Source organism: Macaca nemestrina, chromosome 5 (assembly GCF_043159975.1).
Source record: "Macaca nemestrina isolate mMacNem1 chromosome 5, mMacNem.hap1, whole genome shotgun sequence".
Classification (NCBI taxonomy): Eukaryota; Metazoa; Chordata; class Mammalia; order Primates; family Cercopithecidae; genus Macaca; species Macaca nemestrina.
In genome coordinates, this window is record NC_092129.1 from 12,707,225 (window position 1) to 12,726,210 (window position 18,986).

The 18,986-nt window shown below is 41.9% G+C and overlaps 1 pseudogene; it reads left to right on the forward strand.

Moving 5' to 3' along the window:
• The first annotated feature begins 4,264 nt into the window (after window positions 1-4,264).
• LOC139363274 (nucleophosmin pseudogene) lies at window positions 4,265-8,682 on the forward strand (annotated as a pseudogene).
• Window positions 8,683-18,986: the final 10,304 nt, after the last annotated feature.

Genomic DNA, 18,986 nt, shown 5'->3' on the forward strand with positions numbered 1-18,986 from the left:
TGATATGCCACATTTGTTTTTTTTAGTTTTTAATTTAATTTTTATTTTATTATTATTATTGTTTTGAGACCATGTTGCCCAGGCTGGAGTGCAGAGGCTCAAGAGATCCTCCCACCTCAGAATCCCAAGTAGCTGGGACTACATGTGTGCACCACCGTGCCTGACTTATTTTTTTTATTTTTATTTTTTTGTAGAGCCTTATGTTGCCAAGGCTGGTCTTGAACTCCTGGGCTCAAGCAATCCTCCTGCCTCAGCCTCCTAAAGTGCTGGTATTACAGACATGTGCCACCTTTCAAGATGATGAAAAACACTACGAGGAACTGTCAGAGTGCAGTCCCAGTTTAGGAAGAATTGCTGTTAGAACCAATTGCCTTGGGATGATTGAGGCTATGTGTCTTACTGCCCATACTGATGTTCTTGGGAGCTTCATTCCTGGCAGATAATTCCGAATCCAGTCAACATCATAATTGCACAACCCATGGCTATTTGAACAACATCCACAATCCTCCAGCTTGTTTTATTTTATTTTTATTCTTGTTTTTGTGTAGAGACAGTGTCATTATGTTGCCCAGGTTGGTCTTGAACTCCTGGCCTTAAGCGATCCTCCTGCCTTGGCCTCTCAAAGTGCTGGGATTACAGGTGTGAGCCACCACACCCAGTCTTTATTTGTTAATTCATATATTCAACAAGTATTTGTCAAGCATCTCCAACATGTCAGGTGCTATCTGAGATGCTGGGAACATGTATGGTGAACCAGACAAGCAAATGTTTATGGAGCTTCAATATCACTAAGCACCAGGGAAATGCATACCAAAACCACAGTGAAATATCATCCTACCCACCAGTCAAACTTTAAAGCTCCAAAAATGATCTCCTTTGACTTCAGGTCTCACATCCAGGTTACACTGATGCAAGAGGTTGGTTCTCATGGTCTTGGGCAACTCCACCCCAGTGGTTTTGCAGGGTGCAGGCCCCCTCCTGGCTGCTTTCATGGGGTGGCGTTGAGTGTCTGCAGCTTTTCCAGGTGCACAGTGTAAGCTGTCAGTGGATCTACCACTCTGGGGTCTGGAGGATGGCAGCCCTCTTCTCATAGCTCCACTAGGCAGCACCCCACTAGGGACTCTGTGTGGAGACTCCAACCCCACATTTCCCTTTCACACTGCCCCAGCAGAGGTTCTCCATGAGAGCCCCCTGCAGCAAACTTTTGCTTCTATCTTCTTCTGAAATCCATACATTTTCTGAAATCTAGGCAGAGGTCCCCAAACCTCAATTCTTGACTTCTGTGAACAGCAGGCTCAACACCACGTGGAAGCTGCCAAGGTTTGGGGCTTCTACCCTCTGAAGCCACAGCCTCAGCTATACGTTGGCCCCTTTCAGCCACAGCTGGAGTGGCTGGGACACAGGGCACCAAGTCCCTAGGCTCCACACAGCATGGGGAACCTGGTCCCAGCCCACAAAACCACTTTTTCCTCCTGTGCCTCTGGGTCTGTGATCAGAGGGGCTGCCATGAAGGTCCTAAGATGGGCTGGAGACATTTTCCCCATGGTCTTGGGAATTAACATTAGGCTCCTTGCTACTAATGCAAATTTCTGCAGCAAGTTTGAATTTCTCCCCAGAAAATGGGTTTTCTTTTCTATAGCATAGTCAGGCTGCAAATTTTCTGAACTTCTATGCTGTTTCCCTTTTAAAACTGAATGCCTTTAACACTACCCAAGTCACCTCTTAAATGCTTTGCTGCTTAGAAATTTCTTCCATCAGATACCATAAATCATCTCTCAGGTTCAAAGGTCCACAAATCTCTAGGGCAGTGGCAAAATGCCACCAGTCTCTGTTAAAACACAACAAGAGTCACCTTTGCTCCATTCCCAACAAGTTCCTCATCTCCATCTGAGACCACTTCAGCCTGGATTTTATTGTCCATATCACTATCAGCATTTTGGGCAATGCCAAATGCCAACAAGTCTCTAGGAAGTTCCAAACTTTCCCACATTTTCCTGTCTTCTTCTGAGCCCTTCAAACTGTTCCAATTTCTGCCTATTACCCAGTTCCAAAGTCACTTCCACATTTTTTGGTATCTTTTCATCAATGCCCCACTCCTGGTACCAATTTACTGTGTTAGTCCGTTTTCATGCTGCTGATAAAGACATACCCAAGCCTGGGGAAAAAAAGAGGCTTCATTAGATTTACAGTTCCACGTGACTGGGGAGGCCTCAGAATCATGGCAGGAGGCAAAAGGCACTTCTTACATGGCAGTGGCAAGAGAAAAATGAGGAAGAAGCAAAAGCGGAAACGCCTGATAAACCTATCAGATCTGATGAGACTTATTCACTATCACAAGAATAGCACAGGAAAGACTGGCCCCCATGATTCAATTACCTCCCCCTCCATCCCTCCCACAATATGTGGGAATTCTGGGAACTATGATTCAAGTTGAGATTTAGTGGGGACACAGCCAAACCATATCAATATTTTTGTCTCAAATTTTTTATGGTGCACCAGAGTAAAGAGACACTTGGATAGATACCTTTCAAACACCTGAGAATGCAGAAGGAAAGTAGTTAACCAAATCCATAAAAAGAAAGTAAAAAAATGAGCAAGGCATGCAAAACAGTTCTAAGCCTTCTGGATTAATCCAGAGCTGAGGGTCCCTATTGCTCCATGGAATTGATTAGGATGTTATCAGACCTTTGTAACTGAGAAATACTGGGCCACTGACTAGCTAACTGGAGGAACAAATTAGGCATCTAATGATTAAACTGATATTAAAAGCATTTTTATTTCCTACTTTAATTGGAATTTCTTTTTTATTCTATCTTACATGAGTTTTGCTCTTTAACTCAGGAAACATATTCTGAAAGCAAAAATGTATGTGTGATATTGCTATTATTTTTTTCCAACAATAGAAAAAAAAGTTCAGCCAGGCACAGTGGTTCACACCTGTAATCTCATCACTTTGGGATCCCAAGGCGGGTGGATGGCTTGAGCTCAGGAGTTCAAGACCAGCCTGGGCAACATAGCAAAACCCCGTATCTACAAGAAATACAAAACAAAATTAGCCAGGCATGGTGGCATATGCCTGTGACCCCAGCTACTCGGTAGGCTGAGGTGGGAGGATGCTTGAGCCAGGGAGGTGGAGGTTGCAGTGAGCTGAGATCATGCCACTGCATTCCAGCCTGGGTGACAGAGTGAGACCCCATCTCAAAAAAAAAAAAAAAAAAAAAGGAAAAGAAAAATTTTTCTTCAATGACTGGAGTTTTCTTTCATCTTACAGTTATTTTAGAGAAGCAAGGCAGTGTGACATAGTAGAAATAATTGAGGGCCATGAGTCAAAAGACTTGGTTTCCAGCTGTCATGGGAAATCATTTCATCTCTTTGAGGCTTGGTTTTCCCTAGGAGTTATTAAGCCATATACAGAAGAATTCCTTGGGTCCCTTTTAGCTTTAAGAGTCTGTGATTCTAGAAAGCAAGGAGCTGTTTCTGAGGGAGGATAAAGGAAACACATGCCGGGTGCAGTGGCTCAAACCTGTAATTCCAGCACTTTGGGAGGCTGAGGCTGGTGGATCCCTTGAGCTCAGGAGTTCAAGACTGGCCAGTACAACATAGTGAGACCCTGTCTCATTGCTGTTTTAACATTTTTTAATTAAAAAAAAAAAGAAATATAATGAAAGATGAGGGAGGCAAGAAGAGACAGAATCTAAGAAAAACAAAGAAAGCTTTGGAGAGCAAGGTACATTGTACTGTAAAGTCAACCTGCTCCCTGTTAACTTCCTTGGAAAAGTGGAATCAACTTTTTGAGCTTTTTATCTTTTCTTCTGTGTCCTGGCTGATAGAAATACAAATACGCACTAAACTGGAGAAAAGCAGGGAGCTGGGGGAATAAGGACAAGAAATGGAAGGATGGATCATTTAGACACTACAATGCCAGTCCCAAGTCTTCTAGAAATGAAGGTGACAATTTGGCCCTAAAGTTCAAAAAGGTTAAAAAGGATTTTTTGTGTGTGTGTGTGCCTGGGCTGCCCCCAATAATCTTAATTCAAGAGGATCCCCATGGTTTAATTTATCCAGAATCTTCTCCTAAACCTTTTGCAGTGTGCATCAGCTGAGATTTCAACAACAGATGGTTGCCCTGAAGGTACTTTGATAGGTGAAATTTAGAAAAGATTCTTGGTCCTAAATGGAATCTAATCTTTTAGTGTCTAAACCAATCTGGATTCATTTCAGACCAACTTATTCTTAGAAATATATTTACAGAGGCTGGGCACAGTGGCTTACACCTGTAATCCCAGCCCTTTGGGAGGCTAAGGCAGGTGGGCCACTTGAGCTCAGGAGTCTGAGACCAGCCTGGGCAACATAGTGAGACCCACATCTCCACAAAAAATTTAAAAACTAGCTGGGTGTTGCTGGGAGCAAGCCCCCCAAAATCTGGCCATAAGCTGGCCTCAAAATTGGCCATAAACAAAATCTCTGCAGCACTGTAACATGTTCATAATGGCCTTAACGCCCATGCTGGAAGGTTTTGGGTTTATGGGAATGAGGGCAAGGAATACCTGGCCCGCCCAGGGTAGAAAACCACTTAAAGGCATTCTTAAGCTACAAACAATAGCATGAGCAATCTGTGCCTTAAGGGCGTGTTCCTGCTGCAGTTAACTAGCCCAACCTATTCCTTTAATTCAGCCCATCCCTTCGCTTCCCATAAGGGATACTCTTAGTCAATTTAATATCTATAGAAACAATGCTAATGACTGGTTTGCTGTTAATAAATGTGTGGGTAAATCTCTGCTCAGGGCTGTCAGCTCTGAAGACTGTGAGACCTCTGATTTTCCACTTCACATCTCTATATTTCTGTGTGTGTGTCTTTAATTCCTCTAGTGCTGCTGGGTTAGGGTCTCCCCAGCCGAGCTGATCTCGGCAAGTGGCGTCCATCTTGGGGGCTCGAATCCAGGTCGAAGGGTCGCCGGAGCAATGGTAGGAACAGAAAACTAGCTGGAGGATACCCAAATACTCTTAAAGCAATCCCCATGGTGAGTAAGAAGGGGAGCTTAGAAGCATCAGGGTAACAATGGGACAGATATGGGGTCTGGTTGGTTTCACCTTGGAACTTTTTCACACTGATGACGAGGAGGAACAAGAGTATAGCAAAGTAACAGAGGAGCATGTTTATTTGCCAGCTAAAACTAAAGTGGCAAAGGAAGGAGAGGTTCATCTCTACCCTTCTGCAACCCCTCCTTACTATTTTGAAGAAAATGACCCCCCAGATCTTTCTTTTCTGGAGGACACTGTGTGAAAAGTAGTTGCTCCAGTGACTGTTCAAGCAGCACCTCAAGCGACTGCTGTTATTTCTATTCAGGCAGGAATTCAGCAAGCTAGACAAGAGGTGATTTAGAAGCTTGGCAGTTCTCTGTTAGAATACACCCCCCAGATCAACAGGGAAATATTACAGCTGCATCTGAGACTTTTCCTTTTAAATTACTCAAAGAATTTAAACAAGCAATAAATCAATATGGACCAGGTTCTCCTTTTGTAATGGGACTGTTAAAGAATGTTGCTGCTTCCAGTCGGATGATTCCTACTGACTGGGACACTCTTGCTTGAGCTTGTCTGACTCCTGCTCAGTTCTTACAATTTAAAACTTGGTGGGCAAACAAAGCTTCCATTCAGGCTGCTTGCAATGCCCAGGCCCAACCTCAAATTAATACAACTGCAGACCAACTTTTGGGGGTTGGCGGCTGGGCTGGTTTAGATGCACAAGTGGTCATGCAGGATGAGGCCATAGAACAGCTTAGAGGAGTGTGCGTTAGAGCTTGGAAAAAAATCACTTCAGGTGGAGAACAATACCCTTCTTTTAGTGCTGTAAAACAGGGACCCAAAGAACCATACGTTGATTTTATAGCTCGGTTACAGGAGTCTCTTAAAAAGATGATTGCAGATTCAGCTGCTCAGGATATAGTGTTGCAGTTATTAGCTTTCGACAATGCTAATCTCGATTGCCAGGCTGCTCTGCGACCTATCAGAGGGAAAGCACATTTAGTTGATTATATCAAGGCCTGTGATGGTATCGGAGGTAATCTGCATAAAGCTACCTTGCTGGCACAGGCAATGGCAGGACTGAGAGTAGACAAAGGAAATACTCCTTTATCTTGGAGCTTGTTTAACTGTGGGAAGCATGGTTATACTAAAAAAGAATGTAGAAAAAATCAGCAAGTCCGGCCACCAGACAGGGGAAAAAAAGAAAATTGCAGATCCTGAAATATGTCCAAAATATAAAAAAGGAAAACATTGAGCTAATCAGTGTCACTCTAAGTTTGATAAAAATGGGAACCCAGTTTTGGGAAACGCAATGAGGGGCCCGTCCCGGGCCCTGTTCTAAACCAGGGCATTTCCAGCTCAGGCCATTCCCTCACCCCTGTACAATGTCTGTCCCCCACCACAGCCGATAGTGCCGCAGTAGATTTATGCTGCACAAAAGCTGTGAGCCTTCTGCCTGGGGAATCCCCGCAAAAGCTCCCAACAGGAGTCTGTGGACCCTTGCCAGCAGGGACAATAGGATTACTTTTAGGAAGTTCTAGTTTGAGTTTAAAAGGGGTACAACTGGTGTGATTCCGTCCTGCGGGGCTGTTCCCTGGAGCAGCGTTCGTTTATCTCCATCCACCTTCTCTCCCACCTAAGTGCGTGCAGCCACCTGATGGAAGATTTGATGGACATGAACATGAGCCCCCTGAGGCCCCAGAACTATCTATTCGGTTGTGAACTAAAGGCTGACAAAAATTATCAGTCTAAGGTGGATAATGATGAAAATGAGCACCAGTTATCTTTAAGAACGGTCAGTTTAGGGGCTGGTGCAGAGGATGAATTGCACATTGTTGAAGCAGAGGCAACGAATTACAAAGGCAGTCCAATTAAAGTAACACTGGCAACTTTGAAAATGTCTGTGCAGCCAACGGTTTCCCTTGGGGGCTTTAAAGTAACACCACCAGTGGACTTAAGGTTGAAGTGTGGTTCGGGGCCAGTGCATATTAGTGGACAGCACTTAGTAGCTGTGGAGGAAGATGCAGAGTCAGAAGATGAAGAGGAGGAGGATGTGAAACTCTTAACTGTATCTGGAAAGCGGTCTGCCCCTGGAGGTGGTAGCAAGGTTCCACAGAAAAAAGTAAAACTTGCTGCTGATGAAGATGAGGATGAGGATGAGGATGATGATGATGAAGATGATGATGATGATTCTGAAGATGAGGAAGCTAAAGAAAAAGGGCCAGTGAAGAAATCTGTATGAGATACTCCAGCCAAAAATGCACAAAAGTCAAATCAGAATGGAAAAGACTCAAAACCATCATCAACACCAAAATAAAAAAGACAAGAATTCTTCAAAAAACAGGAAAAAACTCCTAAAACACCAAAAGGACTAGTTCTGTAGAAGACATTAAAGCAAAAATGCAAGCAAGTATAGAAAAAGGTGGTTCTCTTCGCAGAGTGGAAGCCAGGTTCATCAGTTATGTGAAGAATTGCTTCTGGATGATTGATCAAGAGGCTATTCAAGATCTCTGGCAGTGGAGGAAGTTTCTTTAAGAAAATAGTTTAAACAATTTGTTAAAAATTTTCCTTCTTATTTTATTTCTGTAACAGTTGATATCTGGCTGTCCTTTTTATAATGCAGAGTGAGAACTTTCCCTGCCATGTTTGATAAGTGTTGTCCAGGTTCCATTGCCAAGAATGTGTTGTCCAAAATGCCTGTTTAGTTTTTAAAGATGGAACTCCACCCTTTGCTTGGTTTTCAGTATGTATGGAATGTTATGATAGTACATAGTAGTAGCGGTGGTCAGACGCGGAAATGGTGGGGAGACAAAAATATACATGTGAAATAAAACTTAGAATTTTAATAAAGTAAAAAAAAGGGGGGTACAAATACATACAGGAGTCATTGATTCAGATTACAATGGGGAAATTCAAATTGTTGTATCTACTTCTATTCCCTGGAAAGCAGAGCCAGGAGAGCACATAGCACAGCTCCTGATTGTGCTGTATGTGGGAATGGGAAAAAGTGAAATTAAACGAACAGGAGGATTTGGAAGCACAAATAAACAAGGCAAAGCAGCTTATTGGGTAAATCAAATTACTGATAAACGTCCTACCTGTAAAATAACTATTCAAGGAAACAAATTTAAAGGTTTGGTAGATACAGGAGCGGACATTTCAATCGTTTCTCTACAGCACTGGCCATCCACATGGCCAATTCAACCCTCTCAATTTAACATAGTTGGAGCTGGTAAAGCTGCTGAAGTATATCAAAGTAGTTATATTTTGCATTGTGAGGGGCCTGATGGACGATCTGGGACTATTAAACCAATTATAACTTCTGTACCTATAAATTTATGGGGAAGAGATTTATTACAACAGTGGGGAGCACAAGTTCTAATTCCAGAACAATTGTATAGCCCTCAAAGTCAACATACAATGCGTGAAATGGGGTATGTCGCTGGTATGGGACTAGAGAAAAATTTGCAAACTTTGAAAGAACTACTTCAAGTGGAAAATCAAAGTTCCCGCCAAATATTAGGAAATAATTTTTGATGGTGGCCATTATTAAGCCTCCAGAACCTATACCTTTAAAATGGTAAACAGATAAGCCAATTTGGATAGAACAATGGCCACTAAGTAACGAAAAACTGGAGGCTTTAGAGAAATTAGTTACTGAACAATTAGGAAATGGGCACAGAGCTCCAACATTTTCTCCTTGGAATCTTCTAGTTTTCATAATTAAGAAAAAATCAGGAAAATGGAGAATGTTAACTGACTTAAGAGCCATCAATTCAGTTATCAACCTATGGGAGCATTACAGCCAGGATTGGCTTCTCCTGCTATCATTCCAAAAAATTGGCCTTTAATAGTAATAGATTTAAAAGATTGTTCCTTTACTATCCCTTTAGCTGAGCAAGACTGTGAACAGTTTGCATTTACAATTCCTCCAGTAAACAACCTGCGGCCAGGTAAGCATTATCACTGGAAAGTGTTGCCACAGGGCATGTCAAACAGCCCAACAATTTGTCAGATGTATGTGGGGCAAGCAATTGAACCTACTCGTAAAATATTATGTTATCATTGGAAAGTATTGCCACAGGGCATGTCAAATAGCCCAACAATTTGCCAGACATATGTGGGGCAAACAATTGAACTTACTCATAAAATATTTTCACAGTGTTACATTATTCACTATATGGATGATATACTTTTTGCTGTCCCATCTCGAGAAATATTACTCCAATGTTATGATCACTTGCAAAATTCGATTTCTCACGCTGGTGTAATTATAGCTCCTGACAAAATTCAGGCTACTACTCCTTACTCTTACTTGGGGACCTTAGTAAATGACACTACCATTGTGCCACAGAAAGTAACCATATGTAGGCCGGGCATGGTGACTCACGCCTGTAATCCCAGCACTTTGGGAGGCTGAGATGGGTGGGTCCCGAGGTCAGGAGATCGAGACCATCCTGGCAAACATGGTGAAACCCCGTCTCTACTAAAAATACAAAAATAAGCCAGGCATGGTGGCGGGCGCCTGTAGTCCCAGCTACTCAGAAGGCTGAGGCAGGAGAATGGCGTGAACCCAGGAGGCGGAGCTTGCAGCGAGCTGAGATTGCACCACTGCACTCCAGCCTGGGCGACAGAGCAAGACTCTGTCTCAAAAAATAAAAATAAAAAATAAAGTAACCATACATAGGGGTCAACTAAAAACATTAAATGACTCTCAAAAATTACTAGGAGATATTAATTGGATACGACCTGCTCTAGGCATTCCTACCTATGCCATGAGTAGTCTATTTTCTATCCTTAGAGGAAATCCTAGTCTCACCAGCCCTCAGCAATTAACAAAGGAGGCTGAGGTCAAGTTACAGCTGATTGAAAAGCAAGTCTATAAAGCTCAGATAAATAGAATAAATCCAGAGAAGACTCTAGATTTGCTAATTTTTTCAACTCAGCATTCACCTACTGGTGTTATTGTCCAAGAATAGGACTTAGTAGAGTGACTTTTTCTTCCACATACTAATTCACGGACTCTAACTCCTTATTTAGATCAAATTGCTTCTATGATAGGGATTGGGAGAACTCAGATTGTTAAATTACATGGATATGATCCTGGAAAAATTATTGTCCCTCTCACGAAGGCACAAATACAGCCAGCTTTTTTTTTTTTTTTTTTTTTTTTTTTTTTTTTTTTTTGAGATGGAGTCTTGCTCTGTCGCCCAGGCTGGAGTATAGTGGCATGGTCTTGGCTCACTGCAAGCTCTGCCTCCTGGGTTCATGCCATTCTCCTGCCTCAGCCTTATGAGTACCTAGGACTACAGGTGCGTGCCACCACATCCCGCTAATTTTTTGTATGTTTAGTAGAGATAGGGTTTCACCATGTTAGCCAGGATGGTCTCAATCTCCTGACCTCGTGATCCATCCACCTCGGCCTCCCAAAGTGCTGGGATTACAGGCATGAGCCACCGTGCCCAGCCACAGCAAGCTTTTATAAATAGTCTTACTTGGCAAACCCCTTTAGCTGACTTTGTGGGTATTCTCAATAATCATTTTCCTAAAACGAAGCTATTTGTTTCTGAAATTAACTAATTGGATTCTCCCTAAAATAACTAAATTTAAACCAATTGGAGATGCTGAGAATGTTTTTACAGATGGATCTAGTAATGGTAAAGCTTTTTATTCTGGCTCAAAAAGTAAAGTTTTCCAGACATCCTATACTTCAGCTCAAAAAGCGGAGCTTGTAGCTGTAATTGAGGTATTGGCTGCTCTTGATATGCCTATTAATGTGATTTCTGATTCTTCATATGTGGTTCATTCCACACAGTTAATTGAAAATGCTCAGTTACGATTTCATACGGAGAAACAACTGATGACTTTATTTACCCAATTGCAAACAGCAGTTAGGAGTAGAATGCATCCTTTTTACACCACTCACATTACAGCTCATATACCTCTTCCAGGACCTTTGACTGAAGGGAATCAAATGGCTGATCGCCTAGTTGCTAATGCAATATCTGATGCTAGATATTCACAATTTAACCCATGTTAATGCCTCTGGTCTCAAACGCAGATACGACATTACCTGGAAAGAAGCTAAAGCTATTATCCAGCGATGCCCAGCTTGCCAAATGGTGCCTTCCTCATCTTTTACAGGAGGAGTTAATACTCAACGAAGACTGGAACCTAACTCTATTTGGCAAATGGATGTCACACATGTTCCCTCATTTGGGAGACTAGCTTATGTACATGTATGTGTGGACACGTTCTCTCACTTTGTCTGGGCTACATGCCAAACAGGAGAGTCTTCCGCCTGTGTTAAACGTCACCTTTTGCAGTGTTTTGCGGTGATGGACATTCCAGCTTCTATTAAAACAGATAATGCCCCAGGCTATACTAGCCAAGCTCTAGCTACATTTTTCCCTATGTGGAATATTAAACACATTACTGGTATCCCATACAATTCTCAAGGACAAGCCATAGTGGAAAGAATGAATCTCTCCCTAAAACAGCAGTTGCAAAAGCAGAAGGGAGACAGAGAATATAGATCCCCACAGATACAACTGAACCTAGCATTATTAACTTTAAATTTTTTGAGCCTGCCCAAAGGCCAGATGTTATCAGCAGTTGAACAGCATCAACAGAAACCAGCTGCAAACACAGAAACAGAACAACTGATTTGGTGGAGAGATCCAATAACAAAAAGTTGGGAAATAGGTAAAATAATAACTTGGGGTAGAAGTTATGCTTGTATTTCTCCAGGCCAAAATCAACAGCCAATTTGGATACCATCAAGACACCTGAAACCTTATCATGAGCCAGATACCAAGGAAGAGACTCTGGGAGGATCCTGAGGACCCCTCGGTTGCAGCCATGTCGAGACTGATGCTGAGGAGGACCTCAACTGTCATGAGCAACACCCGTCGAACACAGCCACCCACCTGGGGACAGATCAAGAAGCTGTCACAGATGGTGGAAGAAAACCTGAGGAAAGCAGGACAACCAGTCACAATGAATAATTTAATGGTAGCTATGATAGTGGTTATCACCACTGCCGTGAGTATTCCTTTGATAAGGACTGGCAATAATGCCTGGATGCAATCACTATGACACAGTCACACATGTTTTCTGATCTCAGTATTTACCATAATAACTCTGCTCCTATAATTGAGGCATACCGCCCTCAAAAACCTATTTGTAAAAGTATGGCAAAAGTTCCTATTACTGGAACCACAGCGGTATAGTGGCACTGCAACCTCAAATGTTTCGGCCCACTCTAGGAGCTTAACATAAGGATTTGTGGAAACTATTAAATGCTCTTAATAAGATCAAAATTTGGGAAAGAATAAAAAAGCATCAAGAAGGACACTCTACAAACTTGTTTTTGGATATTGCAAAATTAAAAGAACAAATATTTAAAGCATCCCAGGTACACTTGACCTTAATGCCAGGAACTGGAGTGCTTAAAGGAGCTGTAGACAAATTAGCAGCTAGTAACCCACTAAAATAGATAAAAACACTCGGAGGCTCTGTGATTTGAATGATGACTGTGCTTTTAATCTATGTTGTTTGTCTTTGTAGAGTCTGCAGATGCAGATCCCAACTCCTGTGAGAAGTAGCTCACCGTGACAAAGCTGCCCTTGCTTTTATCTCTTTGCAAATCAGAGAAGGGGGACATGTTGGGAGCAAGCCCCCCAAAATCTGGCCATAAACTGGCCCCTGAACTGGCCAAAATCTCTGCAGCACTGTAACATGTTCATAATGGCCTTAATGCTCGCACTGGAAGGTTGTGGGTTTATGGGAATGAGGGCAAGGAACACCTGGCCCACCTAGGGCAGAAAACTGCTTAAAGGAATTCTTAAGCCACAAACAATAGCATGAGCGATCTGTGCCTTAAGAGCATGTTCCTGTTGCAGTTAACTAGCCCAACCTGTTCCTTTAATTCAGCCTATCCCTTTGTTTCCCATAAGGGATACTTTTAGTCAATTTAATATCTATAGAAACAATGCTAATGACTGGTTTGCTGTTAATAAATATGTGGGTAAATCTCTGTTTGGGGCTTTCAGCTCTGAAGGCTGCGAGACCCCTGATTTCTCACTTCACATCTCTATATTTCTGTGTGTGTCTTTAATTCCTCTAGCACTGCTGGATTAGGGTCTCCCCAACTGAGCTGGTCTCAGCATGTGTGGTGGTGTGAACCTGTGGTCCCAGCTACATGGGAGGCTGAGGCGGGAGGATTGCTTGAGGCTGCAGTGAGCCATGATCATGCCAGCCTGAGCAACAGGGGAAGATCTTGTCTCCAAAAAAAAGAGAGATGTATATGGAAGAAAAAACTAACAAGAAGGGGTGATAGACAGCATAAGGCATGTAGGAGAAAGGGCATGTTTCAGTTCGAGCAACTGGGTGGGTATTGTTAACTGTTTAGTGAGATGGAAAATCAGGAATTTGGTTTTAGACATGTGATCTTATGAGCTATAACTCCTAAATGAAACTATAACTCCTCCTGGGGAATATGTGCATTTTAAAGAAGAAAGCTCTCAAGGATCAAAAAAGGTGAAACTAGAGTGGTGGATTGGCAGGCAGTTGGGTTGTCATTTTTTAATCAGGGATTCAAAAATGGGCTTGGAGAAATGCCTACGGAGAAGGCTCTCAGGGCATAATGACCACATTGTTATAGAGATGGACACAGACTCTGGAAGAAAGCCTGGGACATTTCTTCCTCTACCTCCTCTAGTCTACATCCCTCCCCTGCCTTTTTCCCTAAGATTTGTTCCAGTGCTTCAAACCTGAGGTTTACTGGAAAATTTCCCCTCAGTTGCTCCTGACTATACTTTGATCCAAAAGGCTGGGCGAGATCTGCCTCACCCTGCAGTCCCTCTCAAAGCAGCCCTCACCTCTAGTTCCCAAGCTCATCACCCTTGAGGGAGGAAAAAGCTGCCAGACTCTCCCTGGGAAAGGAGACCAATTCATCCGAAAATCAGTGACAGGAAGAAGAAGCTGCAATTGCTGGAACTGAATATTCACACAGAGCAAGAAAGAGAAAGAGAGGCAGGAGCCAGGTTTCCTGAGCTCTGATTCTCAGAGGCCTTGCTCTTCTCCAGAGTTATCCAAGCCCAGCTGTTTCTCCCAAACCCATTCAGAGGAGCCCCTTGGAAAAACAACAATCCTTAGATCAAAAGAATTTGTACCCAGAAATGTTCCTCATAACAAATTCTTGTCTCTCTCCATCTAAATACCTACCACTTGCTTGGCATTTGAAATGTTTCAAGTTATACCAGCTTGAAGAAGCTTCCTATTGATCTCCACTTATTATACTGAAGTTAGACTATGAAGCCATCAAGAAAACTTGGATTATACTATCTACAAAATCAGTTAATCTAGAGGAAATCCTGATGCTTTTATAAAAGCAACTTTGCTTTTCATGTAAAATTATAATTATTTATTAAAATGGCAAAAGAAACAATAACCACTCCATTAAAAAGGATATGCAAGTCTGGGCATGGTGGCTCACACCTGTAATCCCAGTACTTTGGGAGGCCGAGGCGGGTGGATCACGAGGTCAGGAGATCAAGACCATCCTGGCTAACATGATGAAACCCCGTCTCTAACAAAAATAAAAAAAAATTAGCCGGGCATGGTGGTGGGCGCCTGTAGTCCCAGCTACTCAGGAGGCTGAGGCAGGAGAATGGCGTGAACCCGGGAGGTGGAGCTGGCAGTTAGCCGAGATCGTGCCACACTGCACTCTAGCCTGGGCGACAGAGCGAGACTTGTCTCAAAAAAGAAAATACAAAAATTAGCCGGGCATGGTGGCAGGCGCCTGTAATCCCAGCTACTCAGGAGGCTGAGGCACGAGAATCGCTTGAACTCAGGAGGTGGAGGTTGCAATGAGTTGAGATCACGCCACTGCACTCTTGCCTGGGCAAAAGAGTGAGACTTCATCTCAAAAAAAAAAAAAAAGGATATTCATTTTAAAGTTTTATATAAAATAGAATTGCCTATGTACAATTAAGTTCCATTTTCACTGATTGTTAATGAGTAATCCCTGGTTTCTCACCTGGGATCTGCCTGGGTCCTGTTCTGGGCCCAAGAACCCCCATTGGTATATTGGTATTGGCATTATCTCAACCTCTGCAAGGTCAGGCCTGCTGCTGTCAGAGTCTCTGCTGCAGTCCCAGTGCCTGGCACACAGCCTGCCTTGTCTTAGGGGACCACTGATATTTCTTCAAGAATGAATGAGTGGACACAATCCAGCACCAGGACTTCGGGATAAACTGAATCTGGTTGGATTATTTCTGGAGAGGCTGAAAGGAGATAGGATTTAAGGAGTAAATATTAATCCAAACAGAAGAGCTAACACCAGAGAAGTATCGAATATGCCATGATTCTGTTTTCTCCCCTGAGAGACTTTTATGAGGACAATGTCAGAGATAAGGTGAAAGTTTGGGCAGAACAGGTCAGGAACTTGGGGTATCAACAGGGAAGTGAAGGGATTCCTAGGCTCGAAACAAAGCGTGGGACCTGGGTGTCGCTATTGCTGGTGCTGGCTTTGTGACATTCGAACAGGTCATCGGCTTCCAGATGAGATTTGATCTCCATGAAACCTTTCTGGAAATCAGACTCCTTCTAGAATGGCTTAAACATTTCAAAACAATTTGACAACATACATCTTTACAATGAGCTATACTGAAATTAAGGAAACTTCAGTTCAAGGCCACATTCCTCAAAGCATGTTTTTAATTTTTTTCTTAATACCTTAATAGGGTTTTGTGGAAGAAAAAAAGAGTGGGTAAAACCAATGTTAACCTGATTTCTTTATCGTAATTATCAGAGCCTTTTATATATATTATATATAATATAAAATATATTATATATATTATATATAATATATTTATATAAGTATAGTTATATGATATATTTTATAAAATATATTTATATAAAATATAGATTATATTTTATAAAATTATATAATTTAATAAAATATAGATTATATTTTATAAAATTATATAATTTAATAAAATATAGATTATGTTTTATAAAATATATATAATTTAATAAAATATACATTATATTTTATAAAAACATAATTTATATGAAATATAGATTATATAAAATATATATATATTTTTAGATGGAGCGTTGCTCTGTCACTAGGCTGGAGTGTAATGGCACCATCTCGGCTCACTGCAACCTCCACCTCCCAGGTTCAAGCCAGCACCAGCAATAGCGACACCCAGGTCCCACGCTTTGTTTAGAGCCTAGAAATCCTTTCACTTCCCTGTTGATACCCCAAGTTCCTGACCTGTTCTGCCCAAACTTTCCCCTTATCTCTTACATTGTCCTCATAAAAGTCTCTCAGGGGAGAAAACAGAATCATGGCATATTCGATACTCCTCTGGTATTAGCTTTGCCTCAATCTCCTGAGAAGCTGGGACTACAGGCGTGCCACCACACCCAGCTAATTTTTTTATTTTTAGTAGAGATGGGGTTTCGCCATGTTGGCCAGGATGGTCTCAATCTCTTGACCTCATGATCCACCTGCCTCGGCCTCCCAAAGCGCTGGGATTACAGGCGTGAGCCACGGTGCCCAGCCTAATATTAATGTACATATATACATTATGAATCGCCAAGATAATGTGTACGTGTGTGTGCGTGATCTCGTAAGACTAGAATTCTGCAGAATCTTTTTTTGGGAAATACTGACTTACTGAGTAATTCTACCTTCCTCTTACATACTTTTTTGCTGTAGAAAGTGTCAACACCTTTCTCTTCAGTGTCAACATCCATAAAAAAAGTGTCAACACCTTTCTCTTAAGTGTCAACGCCCATAAGTGTCAACACCTTTCTCTTCAGTGTCAACACCCATAAAAAAGTGTCAACACCTTTCTCTTAAGTGTCAACGCCCATAAGTGTCAATACCTTTCTCTTCAGAGGTCTTCATTTTCTTTGTGTGTGGCATGGCAAAAGCCAAAATGAAAGTTTAAAGATCCAATGTGTGTAGATATATATACATATACAGACAGATAGATAGATTTTTTTCTTTTTTTTTTGGAGACAAGGTCTTGCTCTGTCACCCAGACTGGAGTGCAGTGACGTGATCATGGCTCACTGCAGCCTCAACCTCCTGGGCTCAAGCCATCCTCCCGCCTTCACCTCCCAAGCAGCTGGAACTACAGGTGCATGCCACCATACCTAGCTTATTTGTGTATTTTTTGTAGAGATGGGGTTTCGCTATATTGTCCAGGCTGGTCTTGAACTCCTGAGCTCAAGCAATCCACCTGCCTCAGCCTCTCAAAGTTCTGGGATTATAGGCGTAAGCCACCATGCCTGGCCAAATATGCATTTTTAAATAAGAAGGAAGTAAGTTTTTCTTACAAAGTAAGTTTTGTCTTTTTGCCTATTGAAGCCAGGAATTTTATTATTCCTTTTTTTATGTATAAAATAGTCCCTCAGTGACCAACACAAACAGAAAAATATAACAAAATGGCTTTCCAAAAGACGATGAAGTTAGAAAAACAATTTTACCAAAATATAACTTTAAAAAATATACTTAAATAAAACTACCACAAAACAGAGATATAATGTGATTTTACCACCATATATTTGAAAAGTAGAATGACTCATTATTTTAATATTTCCTAGGAGTATTGTCTTATAATTTGCCCAAGGATTTGATTTGATTTTCTAGTGGCCCCAAAGGTGGCAATATCTGCTTATGAAAGCCTTGATTTGGGCTGTGTAGGCTGCCATAGTTTTTTTCAGACTTTTCTTTTCGTTAAAACGAGATTGCACTATAGGTCAGCAGTGTCACCCATGCTTCCTAGACGCTTATATAATCAGAATTTACTTCTTCCTTTTATTTGCAATAACACATTTTTTCATACTTAATGAGTGTAGAATATTCTCAGAGGAATCCACAAATGTTGAAATTTCTTCCTCCTTAGGAAAAGACAGTAGATTGTCAATTTATTTATCCTTCATTTCACTCAAAATATTTTCTTATAAATTCCCTGCAGGCTTTCTCTCTTCCTTCCTTTCTATGGAGATTTGTGAAAAATGTGACACACACACACCTGATAGTAGTGGCATGGGCCTTGGCCCATCCTCGTTTGTCTTTTAAGAGGTGTCCTCAAAAAAAAAAATTTACAAAAATTAGCTGGGCGTGGTGGTGACACCGGTAATATCAGCTACTTGGGAAGCTGAGGCAGGAGAATCACATGAACCTGAGAGGCAGAGGTTGCAGTGAGCCAAGATCATGCCACAACACTCCTGCCTGGGCGACAAAGGGAGAATCCATCTCAAGAAAAAAAAAAAAAAAAGAAGAGGCATCTACAAGAGTTTGAAATTAAATTTTTTATTCCTATTGGTGTAATATTTATAGATTTTTTTTTTTTTTGAGTCAGGGTCTCTGTCATCCAGGCTGGAGTACAGTTGCATAATCTTGGCTCAGTGCAGCCTTGACCTCCTGGGCTCAAGATCCTCCCACCTCAGCCTCCTGAGTAGCTGGGATTACAGGAACGTGCCGCCACACCTGGCTAATTTTTTATATAGACAGGGTTTTGCCATGTTTCCCAGGCTGGTCTTGAACTCCTAGGCTCAGTGATCCTCCCATCTCAGCCTCCCAAAGTGCTGGGATTATAGGTGTAAGCCGCTATGCCCAGCCTTATTTATGGATTTTTAAAAAATGAACAACCTGCCATCATCCTCAGCAAACTAACACAGGAACAGAATATCAACCACCACATGTACTCACTTATAAGTGGGAGTTGAACAATGAGAACACATGGACACAGAGAGGGGAACATCACACAGTGAGGCCTGTCGGGGGGTGGGGCATGGGGAGGGAGAGTATAAGGAAAAATAGCTAAAGGATGCTGGGCTTAATACCTGGGTGATGGGTTGACTGGTGCAGCAAGCCACCATGGCATACATTTCCCTAGGTAACAAAACCTGCACATCCTGCACATGTACCCTGG